The sequence below is a fragment of the Lissotriton vulgaris genome, chromosome 1_1 (assembly GCF_964263255.1).
Source record: "Lissotriton vulgaris chromosome 1_1, aLisVul1.2, whole genome shotgun sequence".
In the NCBI taxonomy this organism is placed as follows: Eukaryota; Metazoa; Chordata; class Amphibia; order Caudata; family Salamandridae; genus Lissotriton; species Lissotriton vulgaris.
In genome coordinates, this window is record NC_141685.1 from 1,369,151,602 (window position 1) to 1,369,176,254 (window position 24,653).

Genomic DNA, 24,653 nt, shown 5'->3' on the forward strand with positions numbered 1-24,653 from the left:
TATTCTATTGTTTATTAGACCTGCATCTCCCCTGTACCTCCTCAAGCCATCTGTATGTGAAGCAAGAAAGAGTTAAGGAACGGTCCATCTACACTTTTATTGGGAGGATGCTGCCGTGAGCTCCTCCCAGCTAATCACTCAAACAGCAGTAAAGCAAAATAACTAAACAGTTAGGGGGGACTGCATGGTTAGGTTTTTGAGGAATTATTGAAACTGACCTCAGTGACCCATAATAAGAGCTGTGGCTAATGACTGCATGCCTAATTATGATGAAGCAAGCACCTTGGCTCGTAGGGGCCCCGCAACACACTTTTCTTAGCTCATTGAATTAAAGTATAAACTCCGGCCATGTGTGAGTTGTAAAGGCTTGTTAATTTTGTTGCTTTTCAAATTCACGTCTGACAACAAGACGAAGGAACATTGGGGCATCAGAAGCTTTGGAAAGTAGCCACCAACCGCAGAGAAAGAGAGAAAGAGGGAAAAGACAGTATGAGGTGTGGAGAAAACAGCAGCAGGTACAAGGAGCTCAAATGAAATTAATGGCGCCTAAATAGAGCACGTAAAGGAACAGTTACAAATCTAAGAAAAGGGAAAGAAAAGACTAGGAAAAAATACAGAAAGAGCTTGTAGATGAAATTCTCTTCCAGGAACAGCAGGTTAAGAGAAATTACACAGGGAGCAGTTAAGCTTGTAACACGGGGGAGAATAGTAAAAAAAATGCAGTTTTATGAAGTGTGTTTGCCTAATCCAGCTAGCACTTTTATTCTATTTCTCTATTTGCTTCTTTTATTGGTAAAGTAAGTTTCAAGTGCATGCACAGGTATGACCGAGAGAGCCAGGGTATAATAATTTGAAGCGTTTGCACCAGCGCTAATGAAGGACGAGAGTTATAGCAAAGATATGAAAGGGGGAGCGATAATAAATATGTGATATGGCAATAGTGACACCAAAATAAGCCACCTATTTATAAAACTGACATGGAAGAAATACTAAAGGTTATCTTCTGAAATTGTAGCCGATGTTAAAAAGATTCTCGTTGACGGCAGGATTCGAACCTGCGCGGGGAGACCCCAATGGATTTCTAGTCCATCGCCTTAACCACTCGGCCACAACAACTAACTGTAAGGCATGTGCACATAATCTGTATGCAAATTTTCAAGGTGTCCCACAGCAAATTCCTGATATTCTGCAATGCACTTTTTAAAAATAATGTATTTTTCAGCAGGCACATTCTCTCCTAAAAACAAAAATTGCATGCGTATATCTCTAGTTTGCAATACCATAGGCTTGCATGCATACTCCCATGGGTCACTCAAGTTTTTTGGACCCTATTGCACTCTGTTTTCGTGCTGCTTTTAGTATATGGCCCATATTACAGAAGTCTACCATCTTTGAGTATTTGAGGCTCCTTTGTAAGTGCTTTATATTTTTTCCTTGAAGAGCTATATAATAAAGGGGTCCGGGAAAGATTGCATTTATGGAAGATAAAAGAAGGCCCACTTGTCTCACCAAATGCTGTAGAGAAACCTGATGTTTTACTCATGTTATCCTTAGTTCGTTTTTGTTAGACCTTGCATTCTTAAGGTGGTCCCAACCCCACCTTATTGCTTTTCACCTCCGCATTTTGCTGTATCTTTTTGTTGGCCTTAGGACTCTGATCACTTTATCGCTATTAATCAGTGCTGAAGTGCACGTGCTTCTTCCTTAATCATGTGTATAATTGGAGTATACCTGACTGACAGATTTAATTTACTTGAAAGCCTCTTGTAAAGTGGTATACCATATACCCAGGGACTGATTGTGCCGCCCAAAGAAATAGCATTTCAAACCTGTCTCAAGCCTGCTACTGCAGTGCCTGTGCTGCAGTGTACTGCCACTTCGACTTGGCATTTAAAACTACTTGCCAAGCCTTAAACTCCAATTTTATTACATATCAGTATCCCCTAAGGTAGGCCCTAGGTAGTCCTAGGGGCATCATGCTATGTCAGTAAAAGGTAAGACATGTACTGTGGTAGTTTGTATGTCCTAGTAGTATCAAACAGTCTATTACATTTTTCACTACTGTGAGGTCTGCCCCTCTCATAGGTTAGCATTGGGTATTCCCTTATACTTTTTGGGGGGTAATTCCATATCAGAGAGGAGAAGCTTTATTTATTTATTGATAAATCCTATCTACTGGTGAGGTTGGATTTAATCTTACTATTGTATAAATGCCATTTTTAGAGAGTGAGCATTTCTCTGCACTTACTGCTCTATTTGCATGAAAACCTGTCTTCAATTGACGTCTGGATTGGGCTGCGAGACAGCTACATATGTGCATTCCCTGTGGACAGCCACAACACAGGTCACTCAACTGCAACTGCATTCATCTGCATTCTGATTGGCCTGGGGGAGAGCCCTGCTCCCCTTACCGCAAATATGTTCAAGAACGATAATTTATGTCAGTAAGTACAGTATACCTACATCTTATAATCATGTGTGTTTAAATAATTTGTCGTTAGATCGTTTAAATATTGAAAAGGATCTGTTTTTATTAGACATTTTACAAAAACAACTGGTACATTCGGGAGTTCTGTAAAAGAAAAACCCAACTGCCGTGAGATTGCCAACCACAATGCCGTGACTCGGATTCGAACCGAGGTTGCTGCGGCCACAACGCAGAGTACTAACCACTATACGATCACGGCGAGCTACTTGGGCTCAATAACATACAGTGACATGAAGAAATTATAATTCGGAACACTCAGGGCTACTCCTGTGATAGGCTGAATGTGTTAATTGCTTCCTCATTCCTTATACAAAGGCTTTATCTCCTCAGTGGTTGATAGGCTGAAACCGTTTCCTGGCCGCCTGCTTGTGAACTGGCAGGAGTCAAAGATCACACATACACTGGTGGGCCTGTGATGGGACACCAATGCAGAGAAACACACCTGGCGCAGATATCCTATTCTGTTTATTAGACCTGCATCTCCCCTGTACCTCCTCAAGCCATCTGTATGTGAAGCAAGAAAGAGTTAAGGAACGGTCCATCTACACTTTTATTGGGAGGATGCTGCCGTGAGCTCCTCCCAGCTAATCACACAAACAGCAGTAAAGCAAGATAACTACACAGTTAGGGGGGACTGCATGGTTAGGTTTTTGAGGAATTATTGAAACTGACCTCAGTGACCCATAATCAGAGCTGTGGCTAATGACTGCATGCCTAATTATGATGAAGCAAGCACCATGGCTCGTAGGGGCCCCACAACACACTTTTCTTAGCTCATTGAATTAAAGTATAAACTCCTGCCATGTGTGAGTGGTAAAGGCTTGTTAATTTTGTTGCTTTTCAAATTCACGTCTGACAACAAGACGAAGAAACATTGGGGCATCAGACACTTTGGAAAGTAGCCACCAACCGCAGAGAAAGAGGGAAAAGGCAGTATGAGGTGTGGAGAAAACAGCAGCAGGTACAAGGAGCTCAAATGAGATTAATGGCGCCTAAATAGAGCACGTAAAGGAACAGTTACAAATCTAAGAAAAGGGAAAGAAAAGACTAGGAGAAAACACAGAAAGAGCTTGTAGATGAAATTCTCTTCCAGGAACAGCAGGTTAAGAGAAATTACACAGGGAGCAGTTAAGCTTGTAACACGGGGGAGAATAGAAAAGAAAATGCAGTTTTATGAAGTGTGTTTGCCTAATCCAGCTAGCACTTTTATTTTATTTCTCTATTTGCTTCTTTTATTGGTAAAGTAAGTTTCAAGTGCATGCACAGGTACGACCGAGAGAGCCAGGGTATAATAATTTGAAGCGTTTGCACCAGCGCTAATGAAGGACGAGAGTTATAGCAAAGATATGAAAGGGGGAGCGATAATAAATATGTGATATGGCAATAGTGACACCAAAATAAGCCACCTATTTATAAAACTGACATGGAAGAAATACTAAAGGTTAACTTCTGAAATTGTAGCCGATGTTAAAAAGATTCTCGTTGTCGGCAGGATTCGAACCTGCGCGGGGAGACCCCAATGGATTTCTAGTCCATCGCCTTAACCACTCGGCCACAACAACTGACTGTAAGGCGTGTGCACATAATCTGTATGCAAGTTTTCAAGGTGTCCCACAGCAAATTCCTGATATTCTGCAATGGACTTTTTAAAAAAAATGTTTTTTTCAGCAGGCACATTCTCTCCTAAAAACAAAAATTGCATGCGTGTATCTCTAGTTTGGAATACCATAGGCTTGCATGCATACTCTCATGGGTCACTCAAGTTGTTTGGACCCTATTGCACTCTGTTTTCGTGCTGCTTTTAGTATGTGGCCCATATTACAGAAGTCTACCATCTTTGAGTATTTGAGGCTCCTTTATAAGTGCTTGTTGGACAGGCCACGTGAAGGGCCGCTCCCCCCTCTGCCCGACCAGGCCCGAGCCCGGTCCCTCAAGTGTCACACACCACCACTTCACGTTTTCCGTCCCCTCCGGGACCCTTGCCTCTGAACATATCGACCTCGTGGGCCCGATCCACTACTGGCCCGCACGCCCAGCCTGGGCGCCATCTTGGACACTCCGCCACGAGGCCGCGTGGCCCCCGATCGACCCCAACCCTGGGCCTGGCCAGGCCTCAGACATCCCGGCACCACCATCCACCCAGGAGGTGAGCGGACTACTTGGCAGGTCAATGGGAGAAAGAGGTGTTGATGGTTCTCCCTCGCCAGGTGCCGCTCGCCCACAACCTCCCCGGGCGCTGGCTCCACCCCCCTGCTGGGTGTCTGGACCCCTTCATCCCGGACCCCCCAACCCCCAAGTGCGAGGGTCCGGACATCAAAGGGCACCAGCCCTATAACTGGGGCAGCTCCAGAGCAGGAAGGCAGTTGTATCCTGGAGTCGAGAGACGCAGTGAAGAACTCATCCTTGACGGACTACTGGCGCTGCCGTAGCCCTGCCTTGCGAACCATCATCCTGCCTGCTGGCGCTGCCGCAACCTTCGTAACCTTCATCGTCGTCGGGACCTGCTGGCGTGGCCGCGGACCGTTTGTAACCACCATCTTCATCGGGACCTGCTGGCTCCGCCGCGGACCGTCGCTTCCTTCATCCATCTCGGGACCTGCTGGCTCCGCCGCGGCCCGATCATCTAGAACGCCGAGCTCGAGGATTGAGAGCTATTTTCATCTATTGGTAACAAGACTGTCCCGCTACCCTTTTCCCAATCCAGAGACCAGAATCGAGGGGACCCCTGAGTCCAGACCTCCTTGTATCATTTTACCGTACCTAAAGAATTGCTGATAAAGTATCGTTAAACCTTATCCTGGTGTGGTGTCCGTCTGTGGGGGGGAAGTTACTTGTCTGTACGATCGCTGGAGACGGCTCTCCCCGGAGACCTCTCCCCTTATCCTCGGCCGACCCTCCCGGTCCGTCTAACATTGGTGGCCAGCGGCGCGATCCGAATCACCGCATAATCGTACAGAGAGTAGCTCACCCCACGACGAAATCACGATGACAACCAAAGAAAGCGGATCCACCGAGAAATTTCAGATGGAGAAATTGGACGAGTACAGCCATCGTGAACTAAAACAAGTCTGCATCGAACTAGGTATCGCTACCACCGGTCTAAGTACCAAAGACGATTTCAAGCATGCCCTAGAGTCCTGGGCAGAAACCGGGGCCATGGGAACCACCGACCAAAACATCGCAGCAGTAGAAAAAAACACCACGGCCCCCGAGGAGCGAAGAACGGGTCTCTCGCAAGACGAGATCCAGGAACGAGAAAGAACACGACTACATGAACTAGAAATGGCCCGGCTCAAAATGGATGTTGAACTTAAATTGGCCGAACAAAAACTAAGCTTAGAGCACCTGCGTCTCCGAGAAGAAAGAGAGGAAAAACAGAGACAAAGGGAGCTCGAGGAAAAGAGGCTGGCGTATGAACACGAGCGCAAACTAGCTGAGATAGACTTACGCAAGCAGAACAAAGAATTAGGGGTGCCCGAGCAACCCAGCGACCCAGGGGCAACAGAAAAAAAGGTACACATCCCCAAGGATGTCGTTCGAGAATACTTCCGAGAGGACGACATCCAGCAATGGTTCAAGGCCTACGAAATCGCTATGACCGCCCACCGGATCGATCGAAGCGACTGGGGAGCCGGTCTATGGGGGAGATTCCTCAATGAGGGCCGCGATGCCCTGCTACAGCTCCCGGACCATCAGATGACCTCCTATGACCACATGAAAGCTGCCCTCCTCACCCGCTATGGGCTCACACCCGAGATGTACCGTCAGAGGTTCCGAGACTGCACCCGCATCCCGGGTACAACTTGGGTGGACTACGTGAACTATTTTAGCCGAGCCTTCGAGGGCTGGATCAAAGGAAGCAATGTCACAACTTACGAACAACTCTTCAATCTCATGGTGTGGGAGCATCTATCAAACAATTGCTTCATTGAGCTCCGGCAGCACCTCCTCGACAGCAAATTGACTGATCCACGGCAGCTCGCAGCCGAGGCTGACCGGTGGGAAATCACCAGAGTGGGCCGAAATGGATCCTATGAGCAGAACCGGAACAACAACGGTCAGCACCGTCCCCGAGGAGGAGGAGGGGGCCAAGGGCGAGGAAGAGACAACGCTCCGGTCGCCCCCGCTACCAGCACCACCGCCCCGGCCAACCGGGGCAGCACCCCGGCGCGACCGGGATACAGAGCCAATGTCACGTGTCACCGATGCCAACGAGTCGGCCACTATGCAAACGACCCAAATTGCCCACAGTACCAGAGCCCAAGACCCCGCCAAGTGGCCGCTGCTGCCCTAGGGGAAGAACAGATCTCCGAGGAGCAGGAAGAATATGAACAAGAGCATCAAGAATGGGAGCCAGCCGCCATGACTTTAGCATGCTTAGGGGGGAAAGACATGGTCCCGCGGGTCCCCCTACCCGCTAACACCCGGAAGTACAGCCAATGGGTAAGCATCAATGGACGCCAGGCCGAAGCCCTCCGTGACACCGGGGCCAGTGTAACAGCCGTCCGCTGTCACCTGGTGACCCCAGAACAGTTCATACCAAACATTCTCTGCCCTGTCCGTTCAGCCGATAACTCGGAAAGTCTGTGTCGGATGGCCTGCGTCCCTTTCGAATGGGGAGGGGTCTCCGGCATGTTGAAAGTAACGGTCCGAGATGATGCTCCCGTAGACTGTCTCCTGGGAAATGACCTTGAAAGCTCTCCCTGGGCAGCCGTAGAACGAAGAGAACACCTGGGGATGTTGGGCGTCCCGGACTGGGCGTGCGTCACCACCCGGTCCATGGCCGCCCGTGCCAATCCCCGACAAGAGGAACCCGAATGGCCGGCGCCTCCTCCCCCGGTCGCCCCAGTCGAAGACACCGACCGTGCCGTCCCCCCAGAACCAGCTCAACCTCCGGACCTCGCTGGCCTCGACCAGTGGCATCAAGAGGGGGGGCCCACACAGGAACAGTTTCGCCAAGAGCAAAAGACCTGTCCCTCCCTCGAGGGACTCCGCCAACAAGCCCTCGCCCAGAGCGCAGGGGATACCTCCGGAACACATTGGATCTACTGGGACAATGATCTGCTATACAGTGAACAAAGGATCGCGGAGTTGGGGGCCAGCCGAGTGCTAGTGGTGCCCCTCCGTTTTAGAGACTTCTTGCTAAACCTGGCCCACGATGTCCCCCTGGCTGGACACCTGGGTCAGGATAAAACCTACAGCCGCCTAGTAACCCACTTCTTCTGGCCCAAAATGAGGAATGATGTACTCCAGCATTGCCGATCTTGCCCCATGTGCCAAGCCAGTGGAAAGAGCGGCCGCAAACTAAAAGCCCCCCTGCAACCATTTCCTGTGGTCACCACCCCGTTCGAGAGGGTCGGGATAGACATTGTGGGGCCCCTGGACCCCCGTACAAAACAAGGACATCGGTTCATCCTGGTACTGGTGGACCACGCCACCCGCTACCCCGAGGCTGTTCCCCTGCGAACTGTGACAGCCCCGGTGGTCGGCCGGGCCCTGATGGGGATCTTCTCCCGTGTGGGCTTCCCCCGAGAAGTCGTCAGCGACAGGGGCACAAACTTTATTTCCAAATATATGAAGTCCCTCTGGCAACAGTGTGGGGTCACCTACTGATTCACGACCCCCTATCACCCTCAAGGAAACGGACTCGTTGAGCGGTTCAACCGCACGCTCATAGGGATGATTGGGGGGTTGGAAGAGCCCCTCCGTCGCCAGTGGGATGTGCTGCTGCCGTGCCTCCTCTTCGCATATCGAGAGGTCCCCCAGAAGTCCCTCGGCTTCAGCCCGTTTGAGTTATTGTATGGACACCCCGTACGGGGGCCTCTCAGTCTAGTCAAGGAAGGCTGGGAACTGCCCCCTCTAAAGAACCCCCCAGATGTCTTCAAATACCTCCTAACCCTCCACAACCAAACCCGACGGTTCAGAGAGCTGGCAAAAGCAAACTTGGAGGCCAGTCAAGAGGACATGAAAAAGTGGTATGACCAAAATGCCTCCTCCATCGAATTTGAACCCGGACAACAGGTATGGGTGATGTCCCCCACCGAGCCCTGCGCCCTGCAAGACAAGTGGACAGGGCCCTTCAAAGTAGTCGAGCGCAAGGGTCCTGTCACCTATCTCATCGACATGGAATCTTCACGGAACCCCCTCCGAGTCCTCCACGCTAATAGGCTGAAACCCCACTTTGTGCGTTCAGAACTCAGCCTCCTGATGGCCACAGACAATGGAGCCGAAGAAGACTCCGAACCCCTCCCTGACCTCCTACGGACTCGGGAGAAAGATGGCTCCGTAGATGGGGTCCGACTCTCGGAGGCCCTCACCCTGGACCAACGCCAAGAATGTCGAGACCTTCTGTTGCAGTTCGCCGACCTGTTTTCCCTCACCCCAGGTGTCACTTCCTGGTGTGTGCACGACGTGGACACGGGGGACAGCCCCCCTATCCGCCACCGGGCCTACCGCGTACCAGATCGGGTACGGGCTTGCATCCAGGAAGAAGTAACCAAAATGCTCACCCTCGGGGTCATTGAGCCCTCAGACAGCCCCTGGGCCAGCCCAGTAGTACTGGTCCCCAAAGCAGCCACTCCCGGCACCACACCGGAACTCCGGTTCTGCGTCAACTACCGGGGCTTGAATGCGGTCACCAGAACGGACGCACACCCCATCCCCCGCGCCGACGAGCTAATTGACCGCATGGGAGCTGCCCGCTACCTCAGTATTTTCGACCTGACGGCGGGCTACTGGCAGATCGGCCTCACACCCCGGGCCCAAGAGCGATCTGCATTTTCCACTCCTGATGGCCATTATCATTTCAAGGTCATGCCCTTCGGCATGAAGAATGCCCCAGCAACATTTCAGCGGCTAGTCAACCAGGTCTTGGCCGGGCTCGAAGGATTCAGCGCCGCCTACCTAGACGACATCGCTGTGTACAGCCACCATTGGTCCGACCACCTCCACCACCTCCGAGCGGTGCTACAGGCCCTTCAGCAAGCTGGCCTCACGATCAAGGCCAGCAAATGCCAAATTGGTCAGGGGTCCGTAACCTACCTCGGACACCAGGTGGGAAGCGGCCTGGTGGCCCCTCTGCAGCTCAAGATTGCCGCCATCCAGTCCTGGCAGCCCCCCATCACCCAGACCGAGGTACGCGCCTTTTTGGGACTCACGGGCTATTACAGACGGTTCGTGAAAGACTATGGTACCATAGTGGGGCCCCTCACAGAGCTCACGTCCAAAAATCAACCCAAGAAGGTCAACTGGACCCCAGATTGTCAAACAGCCTTCGAACAACTGAAGGCCGCCATGTGCTCCGCCCCTGTGCTCCAGGCCCCCGACTACAGCCGGGAATTCGTCGTCCAGACGGATGCCTCCGACCACGGCATTGGGGCGGTCCTGTCTCAATTGAACACCGAAGGCCTTGATCAGCCAGTGGCCTTCATCAGCAGGCGACTCCTACCTCGAGAACAACGCTGGAGCACCATCGAGAGGGAGGCCTTCGCCGTGGTATGGGCCCTCAAAAAGCTCCGGCCCTACCTCTTTGGCACACACTTCCGGGTGCAGACCGACCATCGACCCCTGCAGTGGCTGATGCAGATGCGGGGGGAGAACCCAAAACTACTACGTTGGTCCATCTCCCTACAAGGGATGGACTTCACTGTTGAACACCGGCCTGGGCCAGATCACGCCAACGCAGATGGCCTGTCCCGGTTTTTCCGCCTCGACGAGGAGAGTCCCCAAGAGGATGGGTGACTCTCCCCGCCTTCAGCTGGGGGGGACGCATGTTGGACAGGCCACGTGAAGGGCCGCTCCCCCCTCTGCCCGACCAGGCCCGAGCCCGGTCCCTCAAGTGTCACACACCACCACTTCACGTTTTCCGTCCCCTCCGGGACCCTTGCCTCTGAACATATCGACCTCGTGGGCCCGATCCACTACTGGCCCGCACGCCCAGCCTGGGCGCCATCTTGGACACTCCGCCACGAGGCCGCGTGGCCCCCGATCGACCCCAACCCTGGGCCTGGCCAGGCCTCAGACATCCCGGCACCACCATCCACCCAGGAGGTGAGCGGACTACTTGGCAGGTCAATGGGAGAAAGAGGTGTCGATGGTTCTCCCTCGCCAGGTGCCGCTCGCCCACAACCTCCCCGGGCGCTGGCTCCACCCCCCTGCTGGGTGTCTGGACCCCTTCATCCCGGACCCCCCAACCCCCAAGTGCGAGGGTCCGGACATCAAAGGGCACCAGCCCTATAACTGGGGCAGCTCCAGAGCAGGAAGGCAGTTGTATCCTGGAGTCGAGAGACGCAGTGAAGAACTCATCCTTGACGGACTACTGGCGCTGCCGTAGCCCTGCCTTGCGAACCATCATCCTGCCTGCTGGCGCTGCCGCAACCTTCGTAACCTTCATCGTCGTCGGGACCTGCTGGCGTGGCCGCGGACCGTTTGTAACCACCATCTTCATCGGGACCTGCTGGCTCCGCCGCGGACCGTCGCTTCCTTCATCCATCTCGGGACCTGCTGGCTCCGCCGCGGCCCGATCATCTAGAACGCCGAGCTCGAGGATTGAGAGCTATTTTCATCTATTGGTAACAAGACTGTCCCGCTACCCTTTTCCCAATCCAGAGACCAGAATCGAGGGGACCCCTGAGTCCAGACCTCCTTGTATCATTTTACCGTACCTAAAGAATTGCTGATAAAGTATCGTTAAACCTTATCCTGGTGTGGTGTCTGTCTGTGGGGGGGAAGTTACTTGTCTGTACGATCGCTGGAGACGGCTCTCCCCGGAGACCTCTCCCCTTATCCTCGGCCGACCCTCCCGGTCCGTCTAACAGTGCTTTATATTTTTTCCTTGAAGAGCTATATAATAAAGGGGTCCGGGAAAGATTGCATTTATGGAAGATAAAAGAAGGCCCACTTGTCTCACCAAATGCTGTAGAGAAACCTGATGTTTTACTCATGTTATCCTTAGTTCGTTTTTGTTAGACCTTGCATTCTTAGGGTGGTCCCAACCCCACCTTATTGCTTTTCACCTCCGCATTTTGCTGTATCTTTTTGTTGGCCTTAGGACTCTGATCACTTTATCGCTACTAATCAGTGCTGAAGTGCATGTGCTTCTTCCCTAATAATGTATATAATTGGAGTATACATGACTGACAGATTTAATTTACTTGAAAGCCCCTTGTAAAGTGGTATACCATATACCCAGGGACTGATTGTGCCGCCCAAAGGAATAGCATTTCAAACCTGTCTCAAGCCTGCTACTGCAGTGCCTGTGCTGCAGTGTACTGCCACTTCGACTTGGCATTTAAAACTACTTGCCAAGCCTTAAACTCCAATTTTATTACATATCAGTAACCCCTAAGGTAGGCCCTAGGGGCATCATGCTATGTAAGTAAAAGGTAAGACATGTACTGTGGTAGTTTGTATGTCCTAGTAGTATCAAACAGTCTATTACATTTTTCACTACTGTGAGGTCTGCCCCTCTCATAGGTTAGCATTGGGTATTCCCTTATATTTTTTGGGGGGTAATTCCATATCAGAGAGGAGAAGCTTTATTTATTTATTGATAAATCCTATCTACTGGTGAGGTTGGATTTAATCTTACTATTGTATAAATGCCATTTTTAGAGAGTGAGCATTACTCTGCACTTACTGCTCTATTTGCATGAAAACCTGTCTTCAATTGACGTCTGGATTGGGCTGCGAGACAGCTACATATGTGCATTCCCTGTAGACAGCCACAACACAGGTCAATCAACTGCAACTGCATTCATCTGCATTCTGATTGGCCTGGGGGAGAGCTCCGCTCCCCTTACCGCAAATATGTTCAAGAACGATAATTTATGTCAGTAAGTACAGTATACCTACATCTTATAATCATGTGTGTTTAAATAATTTGTCGTTAGATCGTTTAAATATTGAAAAGGATCTGTTTTTATTAGACATTTTACAAAAACAACTGGTACATTTGGGAATTCTGTAAAGGAAAAACCCAACTGCCGTGACATTGCCAACCACAATGCAGTGACTCGGATTCGAACCGAGGTTGCTGCAGCCACAACGCAGAGTACTAACCACTATACGATCACGGCCAGCTACATGGGCTCAATAACGTACAGTGACATGAAGAAATTATAATTCGGAACACTCAGGGTTACTCCTGTGATAGGCTGAATGTGTTCATTGCTTCCTCATTCCTTATACAAAGGCTTTATCTCCTCAGTGGTTGATAGGCTGAAACCGTTTCCTGGCCGCCTGCTTGTGAACTGGCAGGAGTCAAAGATCACACATACACTGGTGGGCCTGTGATGGGACACCAATGCAGAGAAACACACCTGGCGCAGATATTCTATTCTGTTTATTAGACCTGCATCTCTCCTGTACCTCCTCAAGCCATCTGTATTTGAAGCTAGAAAGAGTTAAGGAACGGTCCATCTACACTTTTATTGGGAGGATGCTGCCGTGAGCTCCTCCCAGCTAATCACACAAACAGCAGTAAAGCAAGGTAACTACACAGTTAGGGGGGACTGCATGGTTAGGTTTTTGAGGAATTATTGAAACTGACCTCAGTGACCCATAATCAGAGCTGTGGCTAGTGACTGCATGCCTAATTATGATGAAGCAAGCACCGTGGCTCGTAGGGGCCCCACAACACACTTTTCTTAGCTCATTGAATTAAAGTATAAACTTCTGCCATGTGTGAGTGGTAAAGGCTTGTTAATTTTGTTGCTTTTCAAATTCTCGTCTGACAACAAGACGAAGGAACATTGGGGCATCAGACGCTTTGGAGAGTAGCCACCAACCGCAGAGAAAGAGAGAAAGAGGGAAAAGGCAGTATGAGGTGTGGAGAAAACAGCAGGAGGTACAAGGAGCTCAAATGAGATTAATGGCGCCTAAATAGAGCACGTAAAGAAACAGTTACAAATCTAAGAAAAGGGAAAGAAAAGACTAGGAAAAAACACAGTAAGAGCTTGTAGATGAAATTCTCTTCCAGGAACAGCAGGTTAAGAGAAATTACACAGGGAGCAGTTAAGCTTGTAACACGGGGGAGAATAGAAAAGAAAATGCAGTTTTATGAAGTGTGTTTGCCTAATCCAGCTAGCACTTTTATTTTATTTCTCTATTTGCTTCTTTTATTGGTAAAGTAAGTTTCAAGTGCATGCACAGGTATGACCGAGAGAGCCAGGGTATAATAATTTGAAGCGTTTGCACCAGCGCTAATGAAGGACGAGAGTTATAGCAAAGATATGAAAGGGGGAGCGATAATAAATATGTGATATGGCAATAGTGACACCAAAATAAGCCACCTATTTATAAAACTGACATGGAAGAAATACTAAAGGTTAACTTCTGAAATTGTAGCCGATGTTAAAAAGATTCTCCTTGTCGGCAGGATTCGAACTTGCGCGGGGAGACCCCAATGGATTTCTAGCCCATCGCCTTAACCACTCGGCCACAACAACTGACTGTAAGGCGTGTGCACATAATCTGTATGCAAGTTTTCAAGGTGTCCCACAGCAAATTCCTGATATTCTGCAATGCACTTTTTAAAAATAATGTTTTTTTCAGCAGGCACATTCTCTCCTAAAAACAAAAATTGCATGCGTATATCTCTAGTTTGGAATACCATAGGCTTGCATGCATACTCTCATGGGTCACTCAAGTTTTTTGGACCCTATTGCACTCTGTTTTCGTGCTGCTTTTAGTATTTGGCCCATATTACAGAACTCTACCATCTTTGAGTATTGGAGGCTCCTTTGTAAGTGCTTTATATTTTTTCCTTGAAGAGCTATATAATAAAGTGGTCCAGGAAAGATTGCATTTATGGAAGATAAAAGAAGGCCCACTTGTCTCACCAAATGCTGTAGAGAAACCTGATGTTTTACTCATGTTATCCTTAGTTTGTTTTTGTTAGACCTTGCATTCTTAAGGTGGTCCCAACCCCACCTTATTGCTTTTCACCTCCGCATTTTGCTGTATCTTTTTGTTGGCCTTAGGACTCTGATCACTTTATCGCTACTAATCAGTGCTGAAGTGCACGTGCTTCTTCCCTAATCATGTGTATAATTGGAGTATACCTGACTGACAGATTTAATTTACTTGAAAGCCCCTTGTAAAGTGGTATACCATATACCCAGGGACTGATTGTGCCACCCAAAGAAATAGTATTTCAAACCTGTCTCAAGCCTTCTACTGCAGTGCCTGTGCTGCAGTGTACTGCCACTTCGACTTGGCATTTAAAACTACTTGCCAAGCCTTAAACTCCAATTTTATTACATATCAGTAACCCCTAAGGTAGGCCCTAGGTAGTCCTAGGGGCATCATGCTATGTAAGTAAAAGGTAAGACATGTACTGTGGTAGTTTGTATGTCCTAGTAGTATCAAACAGTCTATTACATTTTTCACTACTGTGAGGTCTGCCCCTCTCATAGGTTAGCATTGGGTATTCCCTTATACTTTTTGGGGAGTAATTCCATATCAGAGAGGAGAAGCTTTATTTATTTATTGATAAATCCTATCTACTGGTGAGGTTGGATTTAATCTTACTGTTGTATAAATGCCATTTTTACAGAGTGAGCATTTCTCTGCACTTACTGCTCTATTTGCATGAAAACCTGTCTTCAATTGACGTCTGGATTGGGCTGCGAGACAGCTACATATGTGCATTCCCTGTAGACAGCCACAACACAGGTCACTCAACTGCAACTGCATTCATCTGCATTCTGATTGGCCTGGGGGAGAGCTCCGCTCCCCTTACCGCAAATATGTTCAAGAACGATAATTTATGTCAGTAAGTACAGTATACCTACATCTTATAATCATGTGTGTTTAAATAATTTGTCGTTAGATCGTTTAAATAGTGAAAAGGGTCTGTTTTTAATAGACATTTTACAAAAACAACTGGTACATTTGGGAATTCTGTAAAGGAAAAAACCAACTGCCGTGACATTGCCAACCACAATGCCGTGACTCGGATTCGAACCGAGGTTGCTGCGGCCACAACGCAGAGTACTAACCACTATACGATCACGGCGAGCTACTTGGGCTCAATAACATACAGTGACATGAAGAAATTATAATTCGGAACACTCAGGGCTACTCCTGTGATAGGCTGAATGTGTTCATTGCTTCCTCATTCCTTAAACAAAGGCTTTATCTCCTCAGTGGTTGATAGGCTGAAACCGTTTCCTGGCCGCCTGCTTGTGAACTGGCAGGAGTCAAAGATCACACATACACTGGTGGGCCTGTGATGGGACACCAATGCAGAGAAACACACCTGGCGCAGATATTCTATTCTGTTTATTAGACCTGCATCTCCCCTGTACCTCCTCAAGCCATCTGTATGTGAAGCAAGAAAGAGTTAAGGAACGGTCCATCTACACTTTTATTGGGAGGATGCTGCCGTGAGCTCCTCCCAGCTAATCACACAAACAGCAGTAAAGCAAGATAACTACACAGTTAGGGGGGACTGCATGGTTAGGTTTTTGAGGAATTATTGAAACTGACCTCAGTGACCCATAATCAGAGCTGTGGCTAATGACTGCATGCCTAATTATGATGAAGCAATCACCATGGCTCGTAGGGGCCCCACAACACACTTTTCTTAGCTCATTGAATTAAAGTATAAACTTCTGCCATGTGTGAGTGGTAAAGGCTTGTTAATTTTGTTGCTTTTCAAATTCAAGTCTGACAACAAGACGAAGGAACATTGGGGCATCAGACGCTTTGGAATGTAGCCACCAACCGCAGAGAAAGAGAGAAAGAGGGAAAAGACAGTATGAGGTGTGGAGAAAACAGCAGCAGGTACAAGGAGCTCAAATGAGATTAATGGCGCCTAAATAGAGCATGTAAAGGAACAGTTACAAATCTAAGAAAAGGGAAAGAAAAGACTAGGAAAAAACACAGAAAGAGCTTGTAGATGAAATTCTCTTCCAGGAACAGCAGGTTAAGAGAAATTACACAGGGAGCAGTTAAGCTTGTAACACTGCGGAGAATAGAAAAGAAAATGCAGTTTTATGAAGTGTGTTTGCCTAATCCAGCTAGCAATTTTATTTTATTTCTCTATTTGCTACTTTTATTGGTAAAGTAAGTTTCAAGTGCATGCACAGGTATGACCGAGAGAGCCAGGTTATAATAATTTGAAGCGTTTGCACCAGCGCTAATGAAGGACGAGAGTTATAGCAAAGATATGAAAGGGGGAGCGATAATAAATATGTGATAATGCAATAGTGACACCAAAATAAGCCACCTATTTATAAAACTGACATGGAAGAAATACTAAAGGTTAACTTCTGAAATTGTAGCCGATGTTAAAAAGATTCTCGTTGTCGGCAGGATTCGTACCTGCGCAGGGAAACCCCTATGGATATCTAGTGCATCGCCTTAACCACTCGGCCACAACAACTAACTGTAAGGCGTGTGCACATAATCTGTATGCAAGTTTTCAAGGTGTCCCACAGCAAATTCCTGATATTCTGCAGTGCACTTTTTAAAAATAATGTTTTTTTCAGCAGGCACATTCTCTCCTAAAAACAAAAATTGCATGCGTATATCTCTAGTTTGGAATACCATAGGCTTGCATGCATACTCTCATGGGTCACTCAAGTTTTTTGGACCCTATTGCACTCTGTTTTCGTGCTGCTTTTAGTATATGGCCCATATTACAGAAGTCTACCATCCTTGAGTATTTGAGGCTCCTTTGTAAGTGCTTTATATTTTTTCCTTGAAGAGCTATATAATAAAGGGGTCCGGGAAAGATTGCATTTATGGAAGATAAAAGAAGGCCCACTTGTCTCACCAAATGCTGTAGAGAAACCTGATGTTTTACTCATGTTATCCTTAGTTCGTTTTTGTTAGACCTTGCATTCTTAAGGTGGTCCCAACCCCACCTTATTGCTTTTCACCTCCGCATTTTGCTGTATCTTTTTGTTGGCCTTGGACTCTGATCACTTTATTGCTACTAATCAGTGCTGAAGTGCACGTGCTTCTTCCCTAATCATGTGTATAATTGGAGTATACCTGACTGACAGATTTAATTTACTTGAAAGCCCCTTGTAAAGTGGTATACCATATACCCAGGGACTGATTGTGCTGCCCAAAGAAATATCATTTCAAACCTGTTTCAAGCCTGCTACTGCAGTGCCTGTGCTGCAGTGTACTGCCACTTCGACTTGGCATTTAAAACTACTTGCCAAGCCTTAAACTCCAATTTTATTACATGTCAGTAACCCCTAAGGTAGGCCCTAGGTAGTCCTAGGGGCATCATGCTATGTAAGTAAAAGGTAAGACATGTACTGTGGTAGTTTGTATGTCCTAGTAGTATCAAACAGTCTATTACATTTTTCACTACTGTGAGGTCTGCCCCTCTCATAGGTTAGCATTGGGTATTCCCTTATACTTTTTGGGGGGTAATTCCATATCAGAGAGGAGAAGCTTTATTTATTTATTGATAAATCCTATCTACTGGTGAGGTTGGATTTAATCTTACTATTGTATAAATGCCAATTTTAGAGAGTGAGCATTTCTCTGCACTTACTGCTCTATTTGCATGAAAACCTGTCTTCAATTGATATCTGGATTGGGCTGCGAGACAGCTACATATGTGCATTCCCTGTAGACAGCCACAACACAGGTCACTCAACTGCAACTGCATTCATCTGCATTCTGATTGGCCTGGGGAAGAGCTCCGCTCCCCTTACCGCAAATATAATCAAGAACGATAATTTATGTCAGTAAGTACAGTATACCTACATCTTATAATCATGTGTGTTTAAATAATTTGTCGTTAGATCGTTTAAATATTGAAAAGGATCTGTTTTTAATAGACATTTTACAAAAACAACTGGTACATTTGGGAATTCTGTAAAGAAAAAACCCAACTGCCGTGACATTGCCGTGACACGGATTCGAACCGAGGTTGCTGCGGCCACAACGCAGAGTACTAACCTCTATACGATCACGGCGAGCTACTTTGGCTCAATAACATACAGTGACATGAAGAAATTATAATTCGGAATACTCAGGGCTACTCCTGTGATAGGCTGAATGTGTTCATTGCTTCCTCATTCCTTATACAAAGGCTTTATCTCCTCAGTGGTTGATAGGCTGAAACCGTTTCCTGGCCGCCTGCTTGTGAACTGGCAGGAGTCAAAGATCACACATACACTGGTGGGCCTGTGATGGGACACCAATGCAGAGAAACACACCTGGCGCAGATATTCTATTCTGTTTATTAGACCTGCATCTCCCCTGTACCTCCTCAAGCCATCTGTATGTGAAGCAAGAAAGAGTTAAGGAACGGTCCATCTACACTTTTATTGGGAGGATGCTGCCGTGAGCTCCTCCCAGCTAATCACACAAACAGCAGTAAAGCAAGATAACTACACAGTTAGGGGGGACTGCATGGTTAGGTTTTTGAGGAATTATTGAAACTGACCTCAGTGACCCATAATCAGAGCTGTGGCTAATGACTGCATGCCTAATTATGATGAAGCAAGCACCATGGCTTGTAGGGGCCCCACAATACACTTTTCTTAGCTCATTGAATTAAAGTATAAACTTCTGCCATGTGTGAGTGGTAAAGGCTTGTTAATTTTGTTGCTTTTCAAATTCACGTCTCACAACAAGACGAAGGAACATTGGGGCATCAGACGCTTTGGAAAGTAGCCACCAACTGCAGAGAAAGAGAGAAAGAGGGAAAAGACAGTATGAGGTGTGGAGAAAACAGCAGCAGGTACAAGGAGCTCAAATGAGATTAATGGTGCCTAATTAGAGCACGTAAAGGAACAGTTACAAATCTAAGAAAAGACTAGGAAAAAACACAGAAAGAGCTTGTAGATGAAATTCTCTTCCAGGAACAGCAGGTTAAGAGAAATTACACAGGGAGAAGTTAAGCTCGTAACACGGGGGAGAATAGAAAAGAAAATGCAGTTTTATGAAGTGTGTTTGCCTTATCCAGCTAGCACTTTTATTTTATTTCTCTATTTGCTTCTTTTATTGGTAAAGTAAGTTTCAAGTGCATGCACAGGTATGACCAAGAGAGCCAGGGTATAATAATTTGAAGCGTTTGCACCAGTGCTAATGAAGGACGAGAGTTATAGCAAAGATATGAAAGGGGGAGCGATAATAAATATGTGATATGGCAATAGTGACACCAAAATAAGCAACCTATTTATAAAACTGACATGGAAGAAATACTAAAGGTTAACTTCTGAAATTGTAGCCGATGTTAAAAAGATTCTCGTTGTCGGCAGCATTCGAACCTGCACAGGGAGACCCCAAAGGATATCTAGTCCATCGCCTTAACCACTCAGCCACAAAAACTGACTGTAAGTCTTGTGCACATAATCTGTATGCAAGTTTTCAAGGTGTCCCACAGCAAATTCCTGATATTCTGCAATGCACTTTTTAAAAATAATGTTTTTTTCAGCAGGCACATTCTCTCCTAAAAACAAAAATTGCATGCGTATATCTCTAGTTTGGAATACCATAGGCTTGCATGCATACTCTCATGGGTCACTCAAGTTTTATGGACCCTGTTGCACTCTGTTTTCGTGCTGTTTTAGTCTATGGCCCATATTACAGAAGTCTACCATCTTTGAGTATTTGAGGCTCCTATGTAAGTGCTTTATATTTTTTCCTTGAAGAGCTATATAATAAAGGGGTCCGGGAAAGCTTGCATTTATGGAAGATAAAAGAAGGCCCACTTGTCTCACCAAATGCTGTAGAGAAACCTGATGTTTTACTCATGTTATCCTTAGTTCGTTTTTGTTAGACCTTGTATTCTTAAGGTGGTCCCAACCCCACCTTATTGCTTTTCACCTCCGCATTTTGCTGTATCTTTTTGTTGGCCTTAGGACTCTGATCACTTTATTGCTACTAATCAGTGCTGAAGTGCACGTGCTTCTTCCCTAATCATGTGTATAATTGGAGTATACCTGACTGACAGATTTAATTTACTTGAAAGTCCCTTGTAAAGTGGTATACCATATACCCATGGACTGATTGTGCCGCCCAAAGAAATAGCATTTCAAACCTGTCTCAAGCCTGCTACTGCAGTGCCTGTGCTGCAGTGTACTGCCACTTCGACTTGGCATTTAAAACTACTTGCCAAGCCTTAAACTCCAATTTTATTACATATCAGTAACCCCTAAGGTAGGCCCTAGGGGCATCATGCTATGTAAGTAAAAGGTAAGACATGTACTGTGGTAGTTTGTATGTCCTAGTAGTATCAAACAGTCTATTACATTTTTCACTACTGTGAGGTCTGCCCCTCTCATAGGTTAGCATTGGGTATTCCCTTATATTTTTTGGGGGGTAATTCCATATCAGAGAGGAGAAGCTTTATTTATTTATTGATAAATCCTATCTACTGGTGAGGTTGGATTTAATCTTACTATTGTATAAATGCCATTTTTAGAGAGTGTTTTTTTTTTTTTTTTTTTTTTTTTTTTTTTTTTTTTTTTTTTTTTTTTTTTTTAACAAACAACATTGGTCCCCAACATTGAGAATTTCAGCACAAAATAACATATAGACGGAGTCAATCTATATTTTTAGAAAGGCATGTCCAGCCGGACAGTGGTCTTTCAGAGTTTTTACTCAGAATTCATGTATTCAAATCACATAAAAATGCCTTCCAACAATCAACCAGTGTGGACCACAAGCCTGTATCCAGCACCAACAGAGCAGGTACAAGGGGTGATATAGACAGCAAAGAAGGGCTTTGTAAGGCGAAAGCAGGTTACTCTATTAACAATACACATGTACAGAGTATTTCAACCATGCACTTAACATCCAATTAGTAATCAAAAATTCGTTTTCAGTGCAAAGGAAGTCGACGGCGTTTCGGACCCCTAGTAAATCTCAGGGTCCATCATCAGGACAAATACAATGAAAAGCCTTAAAGCAATTAAGCCTCTAAATGCCGGAGCGCCTCATGGTGTGGAGGCTTGTCCCTCGGTATTGGATTAATAAGCGTTCACCCACAATCGGGTGGCGGGCGCCGCGGAATCAAATGAAATCCGTCGACAGCCAGGGACCGGTTAGTCGGTTGAGGTTCAATTCCTTTATTTATTTATTGATAAATCCTATCTACTGGTGAGGTTGGATTTAATCTTACTATTGTATAAATGCCATTTTTAGAGAGTGAGCATTTCTCTGCACTTACTGCTCTATTTGCATGAAAACCTGTCTTCAATTGACGTCTGGATTGGGCTGCGAGACAGCTACATATGTGCATTCCCAGTAGACAGCCACAACACAGGTCACTCAACTGCAACTGCATTCATCTGCATTCTGATTGGCCTGGGGGAGAGCTCCGCTCCCCTTACCGCAAATATGTTCAAGAACGATAATTGTTGTCAGTAAGTACAGTATACCTACATCTTATAATCATGTGTGTTTAAATAATTTGTCGTTAGATCGTTTAAATAGTGAAAAGGGTCTGTTTTTAATAGACATTTTACAAAAACAACTGGTACATTTGGGAATTCTGTAAAGGAAAAAACCAACTGCCGTGACTCGGATTCGAACCGAGGTTGCTGCGGCCACAACGCAGAGTACTAACCACTATACGATCACGGCGAGCTACTTGGGCTCAATAACGTACAGTGACATGAAGAAATTATAATTCGGAACACTCAGGGCTACTCCTGTGATAGGCTGAATGTGTTCATTGCTTCCTCATTCCTTATACAAAGGCTTTATCTCCTCAGTGGTTGATAGGCTGAAACCGTTTCCTGGCCGCCTGCTTGTGAACTGGCAGGAGTCAAAGATCACACATACACTGGTGGGCCTGTGATGGGACACCAAAGCAGAGAAACACACCTGGCGCTGATATTCTATTCTGTTTATTAGACCTGCATCTCCCCTGTACCTCCTCAAGCCATCTGTATGTGAAGCAAGAAAGAGTTAAGGAACGGTCCATCTACACTTTTATTGGGAGGATGCTGCCGTGAGCTCCTCCCAGCTAATCACACAAACAGCAGTAAAGCAAGATAACTACACAGTTAGGGGGGACTGCATGGTTAGGTTTTTGAGGAATTATTGAAACTGACCTCAGTGACCCATAATCAGAGCTGTGGCTAATGACTGCATGCCTAATTATGATGAAGCAATCACCATGGCTCGTAGGGGCCCCACAACACACTTTTCTTAGCTCATTGAATTAAAGTATAAACTTCTGCCATGTGTGAGTGGTAAAGGCTTGTTAATTTTGTTGCTTTTCAAATTCAAGTCTGACAACAAGACGAAGGAACATTGGGGCATCAGACGCTTTGGAAAGTAGCCACCAACCGCAGAGAAAGAGAGAAAGAGGGAAAAGACAGTATGAGGTGTGGAGAAAACAGCAGCAGGTACAAGGAGCTCAAATGAGATTAATGGCGCCTAAATAGAGCATGTAAAGGAACAGTTACAAATCTAAGAAAAGGGAAAGAAAAGACTAGGAAAAAACACAGAAAGAGCTTGTAGATGAAATTCTCTTCCAGGAACAGCAGGTTAAGAGAAATTACACAGGGAGCAGTTAAGCTTGTAACACTGTGGAGAATAGAAAAGAAAATGCAGTTTTATGAAGTGTGTTTGCCTAATCCAGCTAGCAATTTTATTTTATTTCTCTATTTGCTACTTTTATTGGTAAAGTAAGTTTCAAGTGCATGCACAGGTATGACCGAGAGAGCCAGGTTATAATAATTTGAAGCGTTTGCACCAGCGCTAATGAAGGACGAGAGTTATAGCAAAGATATGAAAGGGGGAGCGATAATAAATATGTGATAATGCAATAGTGACACCAAAATAAGCCACCTATTTATAAAACTGACATGGAAGAAATACTAAAGGTTAACTTCTGAAATTGTAGCCGATGTTAAAAAGATTCTCGTTGTCGGCAGGATTCGTACCTGCGCAGGGAGACCCCTATGGATTTCTAGTGCATCGCCTTAACCACTCGGCCACAACAACTAACTGTAAGGCATGTGCACATAATCTGTATGCAAGTTTTCAAGGTGTGCCACAGCAAATTCCTGATATTCTGCAGTGCACTTTTTAAAAATAATGTTTTTTTCAGCAGGCACATTCTCTCCTAAAAACAAAAATTGCATGCGTATATCTCTAGTTTGGAATACCATAGGCTTGCATGCATACTCTCATGGGTCACTCAAGTTTTTTGGACCCTATTGCACTCTGTTTTCGTGCTGCTTTTAGTATATGGCCCATTTTACAGAAGTCTACCATCCTTGAGTATTTGAGGCTCCTTTGTAAGTGCTTTATATTTTTTCCTTGAAGAGCTATATAATAAAGGGGTCCGGGAAAGATTGCATTTATGGAAGATAAAAGAAGGCCCACTTGTCTCACCAAATGCTGTAGAGAAACCTGATGTTTTACTCATGTTATCCTTAGTTCGTTTTTGTTAGACCTTGCATTCTTAAGGTGGTCCCAACCCCACCTTATTGCTTTTCACCTCCGCATTTTGCTGTATCTTTTTGTTGGCCTTGGACTCTGATCACTTTATTGCTACTAATCAGTGCTGAAGTGCACGTGCTTCTTCCCTAATCATGTGTATAATTGGAGTATACCTGACTGACAGATTTAATTTACTTGAAAGCCCCTTGTAAAGTGGTATACCACATACCCGGGGACTGAATGTGCCGCCCAAAGAAATAGCCTTTCAAACCTGTCTCAAGCCTGCTACTGCAGTGCCTGTGCTGCAGTGTACTGCCACTTCGACTTGGCATTTAAACCTACTTGCCAAGCCTTAAACTCCAATTTTATTACATATCAGTAACCCCTAAGGTAGGCCCTAGGGGCATCATGCTATGTAAGTAAAAGGTAAGACATGTACTGTGGTAGTTTGTATGTCCTAGTAGTATCAAACAGTCTATTACATTTTTCACTACTGTGAGGTCTGCCCCTCTCATAGGTTAGCATTGGGTATTCCCTTATATTTTTTGGGGGGTAATTCCATATCAGAGAGGAGAAGCTTTATTTATTTATTGATAAATCCTATCTACTGGTGAGGTTGGATTTAATCTTACTATTGTATAAATGCCATTTTTAGAGAGTGAGCATTTCTCTGCACTTACTGCTCTATTTGCATGAAAACCTGTCTTCAATTGACGTCTGGATTGGGCTGCGAGACAGCTACATATGTGCATTCCCAGTAGACAGCCACAACACAGGTCACTCAACT

General features: G+C 46.1%; 5 non-coding genes across 5 annotated transcripts; all 5 read right to left on the reverse strand.

Annotated features, from left to right (window-relative positions):
• Window positions 1-1,034: 1,034 nt before the first annotated feature.
• On the reverse strand, window positions 1,035-1,116 carry TRNAS-AGA (transfer RNA serine (anticodon AGA)). The gene has a single exon. It is a non-coding gene; the product is annotated as a tRNA-Ser (tRNA).
• Window positions 1,117-2,615: 1,499 nt separating this feature from the next.
• Window positions 2,616-2,687, reverse strand: TRNAH-GUG (transfer RNA histidin (anticodon GUG)). Its single transcript has one exon. It is a non-coding gene; the product is annotated as a tRNA-His (tRNA).
• A 1,281-nt stretch (window positions 2,688-3,968) lies between these two features.
• Window positions 3,969-4,050, reverse strand: TRNAS-AGA (transfer RNA serine (anticodon AGA)). Its single transcript has one exon. It is a non-coding gene; the product is annotated as a tRNA-Ser (tRNA).
• Window positions 4,051-15,434: 11,384 nt separating this feature from the next.
• TRNAH-GUG (transfer RNA histidin (anticodon GUG)) lies at window positions 15,435-15,506 on the reverse strand. Its single transcript has one exon. It is a non-coding gene; the product is annotated as a tRNA-His (tRNA).
• A 6,476-nt stretch (window positions 15,507-21,982) lies between these two features.
• Window positions 21,983-22,054, reverse strand: TRNAH-GUG (transfer RNA histidin (anticodon GUG)). Its single transcript has one exon. It is a non-coding gene; the product is annotated as a tRNA-His (tRNA).
• Between the last annotated feature and the right edge of the window lie 2,599 nt (window positions 22,055-24,653).